Raw genomic sequence first — 7,989 nt, forward strand, 5'->3', positions numbered from 1 at the left:
ACAAGTGCATGTGGATGAAAACATGGAGAGTAACGCTGTTGCAGTTTTTTAAACAGAAAAAATTTTCTGCAATGGCATTTCAAGTCCTCAATAGATCGTTTTCGACACTATTGACATTGCTCTTCCCCTCTCTCGTCAATCCATGTCTATGGTCTTTAAGATAACTTTTTATGTAAAATTATTTAACTAAGATGCACCTACACTGAACTTACCTGAAAAATAAAAAAGTCGATATTAAGAAAAAAATTGTAAATGGAAGTGTTAGGTCAGAGAGAGCCCAGGATCAGATACATGAAGACATGTGATGAGACAATGGGCTTCCCTGGGAATTTCTCACATGTCAGCGTGCCAGACAGATACTGGCTTCTCCCTGATGGCCCCCACACAGATACTGACTCCTTCCTGAATACCTTGCTGACCCCCTGCAGCTGAAACTTCCTCAGTAGATACCTCAGCTCATGTCCCCGCCCCTCACCCAACCGCAGTATAAAAAAGCGCCCCCCCCTCCCTGTTGGCGTGAATCCACGTGCCCTGTCTTTGGAGTACGTGGGTCTCCCGGGGATGCAGAAATAAACCTTTCCTTCTCTTTTCTTTTCTGATTCACTCGAATCTTTATTTCTTATGCTGCCTCCTGAGCCACCTAACCTAACATTTGGTGCCTTGAAACCTGGGTGGCGTGAGCACCTCATTTGGCCGTCCCTCTGCAGCTTGGGGTGCCTGCCTCTTCCTCCTTGTAGCTCTGGACCCATCAGGACCTCATCTCTTCAGCTCAGCAACTTTTCCCAGTTTGGCAACATCAGCGCTGAGTCCCATTCCACCCCTGTGCCGGTCCCAGGTGGCCACCTGCCCGCCAGCATCTCTGTCCATAAAACGCGGCAGAGTCAGAGATTGCCTCTTTCCGGACCCTTCCAGGAAGGCTCCTCCGGACCAGGGAAGTAGTGGAGACGTCCCTACATTTCCTGGCCCAATCGTCCTTCCGTAGCGTGGGTTAAACTGCTGGGACGCCAGCCTTTGGCCCCTCTACAGGCCACGGGATCAAGCACAGGGGGAATCCAAATTCCAAACCTGACTGAGCACACCTCTAGGGTGCCGGCTCACCGATCTGGCTAAACACTATGCCTGCCCCGGAACTGCGTCCTATTTCTGTAATGTAGCATGGCCTCAGTCTGAAAACGGGACCTTGACTTTACCATCCGCACCGATCTCAGGAATTTCTGCCAGCGAACTGGGAAATGTGCCCAAGTCTCTCTCTCTCAGTCCCTCTCTCCACCCAGTCTGTGTCCCCATCTCTTCCCCCCACAGTTCCTTCTGCGGTCTCTCCTCGCCTGGTCCTTCCTCCTCCCCCTGGGCTGTCCCTGCACTGCCCAGCGGCCTTGCGTGCCTCCGAGCCCGCGGTGTCTGTGGTGCGTGGGGGGGTGGGTTCATGTGCTGTGTGTGTGTGGTGGCGACGGCACTGCCATCGTCTCAGCGTCCTCCCACCCCCCCCCCCCCCCACACTGGAGACCACCCGGAACATCCCCTGGCAAAAGCCGCCTGTTCTCCCACCAGCTTCTGTGCCCCTGTCCATCCACACTCTCCCCTCCTCCCTGCCAGACCCTCCTCCAGCCTCGCCTTCTCTGCAGCCTCCTGACCCCGCCTCCCTTCTTCCACCCGCCCCAACGGAAGCCAAAAATTCAAAAGGCCTGGACAACAACCCCACGCTCCTGCACGCTACCACTGTGTGCACTGCGCCCTCGTCCTTAGGCTGGGTCAGTCCGTGAGCACAGGCGCGCGCGCGCACGCACACACACACACACACACACACACACACACACACACGTCTGTAGGCTCCACCTTCCTTCTATCTCTCCTCCCCTTTGCCCCGCCCCTGGGAGGTTGTGACTTTTAACTACAATTGAGAAGCAGCTGGTGTCTTTCTCTGCCAACCCCACTGCGTTCATCGTTCATCAAAGAATTCCGGTAACTCTCCCACGCCCACCCAGGCCACCTCTCCAGCTCTCTCACCTCCCCTTACGGGCCTGCCTAGTAACCTGGACCCCATGCAGTACCCTCTGTAAATTCTAATTGCCCCCCTTCCTCTGTGCGCTCCACCGAATCTCCTCCCTCATGACTGCCAACACTTTAATTCACAGGTGGCCGGCCAGTTCCCTTTGCGAGAGGTTGCAGCTGGGCTCTCTTCAGACCCTCTTAACCAGCAGCTTCCTTCTCCCCTATCCCTGAAAGCCCAAATCCTGAGAACGTTAGCTCCAAAATAGCCTCTTCCCTCATACCCCGGTCCGAGATCAAGTGAAAAAGGGCCTTGAAGGTTCTTAATGCCCGTGAGGAGCAGGCACAGTCAGAATGGCAGGCCTGCCTTTCACAGAAGGTAGATCTGCAGACACGCCTTGGTTTTGGCCCTGAGGTCAACGGCAGCCACGCATGGCCCTAAGGGGGCTGTGCGCAGTGGGGTGCAACAAAAGGAACGCCACCGGAGAATGCTTCAAATGCAGAGATGAAGGCCACTGGACAATGCAGTGCCCCCAGCCCCAGGCTCCAACCAAGCCCCGCCCAGCGTGTGGTCAAAGCTGCCACTTGAAAAGTGACTTCCCCTGGAAAGGTGGCAGGCCCTCTGCACCCCAGTGTGGAGGGGCCACCCTTCCAGGTCATGACCCACCGCTGGCCATGCTGGGACTGGCTGAAGACTAAAGATGCCCAGTCCCGACGGCCCCCACCACCATCGCGAGTCCAGGGCTGCACTGAAGGCAACAGGTCACCTTCCTGGTCGACATGGGGGCTACCTTCTCTGTCCTGCCCTCCTTTTTAGGGCCCCTTTATCCTTCCAAGATCTCGGTCATGGGTATTGATGGCAAATCCACCTGCCCGCTGGCCACTGGTCCCCTTCCCTGCCTCCTTGATGATAGCATGCCCCGTGCCCCTTTTAGGACGAGATATTCTCACCATCCTAGTGGCCACTCTGCCCTTCAGACTCCCTGCTCCTGTCCCCCTTTACAGGGATGCCGACCATCCACTGCCACGAGGCCCCTTATGGGGCCCTGTTGTCCCAGACCTCAGTCTCGCCTACCTCTGTGGCCTACCTCAGTCTCGCTGTGAACACCTGATCTCCTTATCTCCTCCACGACTGTCCCCTTTTCTTAACTGAGAACTACTCTGACCTCAGCGCCTTCTCGCCCCATCCCTCTCCACCCTTCCCAAAGGAAAAAATGCAGCAGTTTTATAATCCAAGCTGCTAGAGGCCTGGAAACAGGCTGCACGACCTGCTCCCTCCCTCCCCGCCTTTTCTCCAACCTCCAGATCCCTGGCTTCCACTGCTCTGTCCCTTTCTCTTTTCCCTTGGATAACAGCACATTCTAACATTTCCTCTCACTTTCACTGCAATACCTACCTCTCTCAGACTCACCAAATGCCTCCCACCATCCCTGAAGAAGATTCGGCGACACCATCCAGGACCTGATGGATGACCCATCATTCCTCACAGGCTCTTACCTGGCAAGGGACCCTCCAATTTTGCTCAGGTTTTTTATATTTTCAGGTGAAACGGACATGGTATGATGAGGAAGTCATCAATTCTACTGTCTGGGATGGGAAATCCTCTAGTGTCACTCTCTATTTATGAACCCTGGACCTACTCCTATGCCCACCCTCAATCACACAACTTTCCATGTGCTCTCCAACATCAATCCCTCCTCTTCTACATCCTGCTGGATTTGTCTGTCACTGGCTCGAACCCTCATCATAGCCATTCAACTCCAATGAATTGGACCATCTAACTAAACTCTCTCTAGAAATTCACAGCTCCTGGCCAGACCTCCTGCCCATGGCCCTGACCAAATTCTGCTATACCAAGGAGCCCTGCCTTCTTAAGTCCTTTTGAACTTCTATATGGGAGACCCTTCTTGCTCAACCACCGTCTCCTTACTGATCCCCCTCCCCTGGGAACCTACATCCACAAGCCTTGGAGCCTAGGTGGACGGGAGCTCACATCGTGATCCTTACAACACCCACCGCAGCCAAGCTGCTCGGTGACCCATCGTGGCACCACCTCTCCAGGCTCAAGAGGACTCCGGTGCAGCATGACTTCTGTAAATGTGAGGTGTTGGGACCCACTAAAGTCCGCCTCAGCCACCCACCCTCTCCTCCTTCTCCTCCTGGCCCTGAGCAACCTACACCAACCCCTACCTGCTTATGTGTGGAGGTTCAAGGTCCATGAAACTTACCACCAGAATGGCAAACAAGTCACCCAGCAGGTAGGATCTCAGGATTGCCCCCTGGTCAGAGGCCAGACAGGGATCAGGGTAACATCCGGTCAATATACAATGGTGGCTGACCCTATGCCTGTTTTGCTTATGACCAAGAGGACCCAGACAGGTGTAATCAAGATGTTGACACCTATGGGGGTTGCCGCTGGAGAGACTGTGTTGTCAATGATGCCTACAGGGGTGGCTCCTTTATCGGGGAGAAGGGGGCCTTCCACATCATAATCCGAGATCCCTGAGACCAGCAATGGGTTACAGGTGTTGTGGGAAAGCTATACTTAAGTAGTTGGAGCTCAACCCCTTCAGGGACCATTTACATCTCCTGGGAATATGACCTGGCCCAAGAGGCCCAAGTCCAGGTCTCCAACAGCATCCTACAGGCCGGACAGTCCCTTAAAGGGCAGCTGCCTGACTCCCCCCAAGTAGAAGTCCTGTCTTCTTGGCTCCGACTTGTTCAACACACCCTACTATTCCTCAATGAGACCCACACCCTGCCCAATGTCTCGCACTGCTTTCTATGCACCTCTCTCCGAAGGTCTTTGCTGGCTGCCATCCCACTCACGACTTCTCCAAGAACCCAAGGGAAAGGTGAATGTCAGCCTCCTGTGGCTGGCATTCCCCTTTGGGAACCTGAAACTCCAGAGCCCACCCTGCCCCCAAGGATATGCTACCAGACCAGTAATCCAGTAATCGGAGGGCGAGTCACTTGGAACTGCACCCAGAACTATATCCCATCCAGTTTCACCAAGGCCAGCCTGGGTACCTTCTTTTGGTACAACGGCATCTTAAGCAACTGCATAAACTCCTCTGACCCCAGTCCTTGCTTCGTGGTCATGGTAGTTCCCCAACTAACCTTGTATGGAGAGTCGGAGCTCGCCTGGCTGCTCCCTCCATCCAGCCCCCGGGCCCGCTAGGCCGCCTTCCTCCCTGTCACTGGAGTATAGCTACCTCCATAGGCCTTGCCGGGGAGGGGGGGTGGGAGAGTCCTCAGGATTAGTCTGGTCATGGCTCAGGACTTTAATGACAAGCTCCAGTTAGCCCTGGAGTCCACTACTGCTTCTTTAGCATCCCTACTGCGACACATAACATCAGTAGTCCAAGTAGCCCTACAGAACCAGAGCGCCTTAGACCTTCTGAGTGCAGAAAGAGGAGGAACCTGCATATTCCTTCAAGAAGAATGCTGCTGCTACATCAATGAGACTGGAGTAGTGGAGTAAAACGTAAAGTCCCTGACTAAGCTGAGTGAAGAACTACATGCAGGACACTTCCAGGACAACTCTCCTTTCAGCTGGTTCCAAAGCCCCTTAGCTACCTGGGTCCTACCCAGGGTAGGGCCCCTGATTCTCATCTGTGTCTTTTTTCTCCTAGCCCTCTGCCTCCTCAAGTTCATCTGCTCCCGGATTTCGGAGATGTCACGGGTGACTGTGAACCAGCTCCTGCTTCATCCCTACACTCGGCTCCCCTCTGACCTGCCTCTACCTGACCCTGGCCTTTAAACAACCCCCACACCCCCATGTCCCTGGTCAACTGGAAGTAGCCAGAATGAGTCGGCATCCCCTATCACCAAAAGGCCAGGATGTTACCTCAGAGAGAGCCCAGGATCAGATACATGCAGTCATGTGATGACACAATGGACTTCCCCTGGAATTTCTCACAGATCAGCATGCCAGACACAGATACTGGCTTCTCCCTGACGGCCCCCACACAGATACTGACTCCTTCCTGAATACCTTGCTGACCCTCTGCAGCTGAAACTTCCTCAGCTAAATACCTCAGCTCAGGTCCCCGCCCCTCACCCAACCACAGTATAAAAAAAGCGCCCCCCCACCCCCGATTGTGTGAATCCATGTGCCCTGTCTTTGGAGTACGTGGGTCTCCCGGGGATGCAGATATAAACCTTTTCTTTTCTGATTCACTCGACTCTTTATTTCTTACGCCGCCTCCTGAGCCACCTAACCTAACAGGAAGATTATAAGAGAGGGTTTCACGTGCCAGCAAAAGTTACTGGCGTGCTCTGTTTGGCACGCGAGCCAGGGGTTGCCCACCACTGCCCTATACCCCTGGGAGAGGAGGTGTCTGCCAGTTCTCAGGGACTGAGTGTATTGGGGAAATAAGGGAGAGAAGACCTCTTCACCTCCTTGGACCACACTGCTGCTTGAGGAAGTATTGGCTTCCCCAGGGATTCCAGCTTCAGCCCTGCTTTTCTTGCCTATGGCCCTTCTTATTTGCATATATACTTGACTATTTACACTTTCATTCCTTACATCAAGGCTAGAGGTAGCTATGAACTGACACATTTGCAAAACATGTTTAATTAGGCAGAAGATGGCCTTGCTCTGTGAAGGTATCAGGCGCTAGTTTCTCCACCTGTGTCAGAAGCAGACTCGGACATGTCCATCCTTAAGGAATCAGCAAATTTACTCCACTCCCTGGAGTAAGAAGAAGACAAAGGTCAAGGCTTTGACTCTTGAAAGATACAATTAAACTATTCATTATTTCCTCGTTTCAGATAAGAATTCTAAGTGTTCCCAATTATTTACGTTTTCAAGAATGGTTCCTGCTCCTGTGCCTTCTGCTCCCCCTTCTTGTTTGTCTTCTTGCCAAATACATGCTTCAGCTTAAACGACCGCCTGCTCCAAAATCCATGTTGCTAGAAAACAGATGGGGAGACATGAACTCTACGTTTCCCCTGCTTTGTCTCGCCACAGTACTTTGTCCTCCTCAAATTTACCTCTATATCAATGTCAGACGAAGATGTGAATCTGGAGAAAAAGCTGCTTGGAGGAAAATACATACCGACAGTTAGTGATTCATGCCATTCTCCATGTCTCTCACACATACAGTTCTGGTCTTATTCGGACTAATTGGGTACTTGGGTCTATATTCCTGAGCAAAATCACCACACACCTGGGACCTTGAAAATGATTCCTTGCATGCTGGGCTTCCAATTCTCTGTGACAGTTTAAAATGGCCCTGCAATGTCTCTGGGGGACCTATGTATGTAGCTTCGCATAGGATATAGGCAGGATTTTCAGTGTGTTACTGCATTTTTAAGCATGTGCAGTGTGGACAAAAGGGATCACACCTAACCAGACAAGCTCAGGGGAGGTCTGCATGGCAGTCTTGCAGACTCAGAGACCTAAAGTAACCACAAAAGATGGTCTGAAAATTACATATTTAACTACACACAGGTTACAGTGGGTTCTCATGTCCTAGGCCAGTATTTTCCCTGACAAAGATCAACTTAGATCTTTACTGAGCCCATTTGTCTTCTTGCCTCTAAGATAACATATCTGTGAAATGTCTGTGTAACGTGTAAATTCCTCTTTTTTCAGGACCCCCAGGGTGCAACAAATAGCACCAAGACATTCCCTCATTGTTATGTTATCAAGTTAATCGTCAACTGTTAATTATGTTGAACTGTCCTGTATCCATCTATGTAAAAGCAGCACATGTCCATCAGTTCACTTTTCTCCTATCCCAGAGGTTTTCCTGCTTTGCTTAATCCCACCTCCTTAATCTATCACCAATGGATTTCATGTAATCCACCTACATCCCTTTCCTTTGATTGCAATGTATAAATACAGATGTAACCCACCATTCTTTGGAGCATTACCTCAATTCCTAGAGGTTCTACTTCCCAGCATATGTTGACAGTTTGGCTCAAATAAACTCAAAAAAATTCTTTACAATGGTTTTTTTACGTTAACAGCAGCAAAAATTCAGCACTCTTTGG

The 7,989-nt window shown here is 51.8% G+C and overlaps 1 long non-coding RNA gene across 3 annotated transcripts in view; it reads left to right on the forward strand.

The window, feature by feature from the left end:
* LOC139016145 (uncharacterized) overlaps positions 1 to 6,779 on the forward strand; it is a 28,565-nt gene extending 21,786 nt beyond the window's left edge. For 2 of the 3 annotated variants that reach the window (XR_011472629.1, XR_011472630.1), the window contains exon 5: positions 5,622 to 6,778. This is a non-coding gene — a long non-coding RNA (uncharacterized lncRNA). Of the gene's footprint in view, positions 1 to 5,621 lie in introns of all 3 variants that reach the window. The other variant, XR_011472631.1, reaches the window with a different exon arrangement.
* Positions 6,780 to 7,989: the final 1,210 nt, after the last annotated feature.

This window comes from Myotis yumanensis, unplaced genomic scaffold (assembly GCF_028538775.1).
Source record: "Myotis yumanensis isolate MYYU_CA2020_CCGP unplaced genomic scaffold, mMyoYum1.0.hap1 SCAF_9, whole genome shotgun sequence".
NCBI classification, from domain to species: Eukaryota; Metazoa; Chordata; class Mammalia; order Chiroptera; family Vespertilionidae; genus Myotis; species Myotis yumanensis.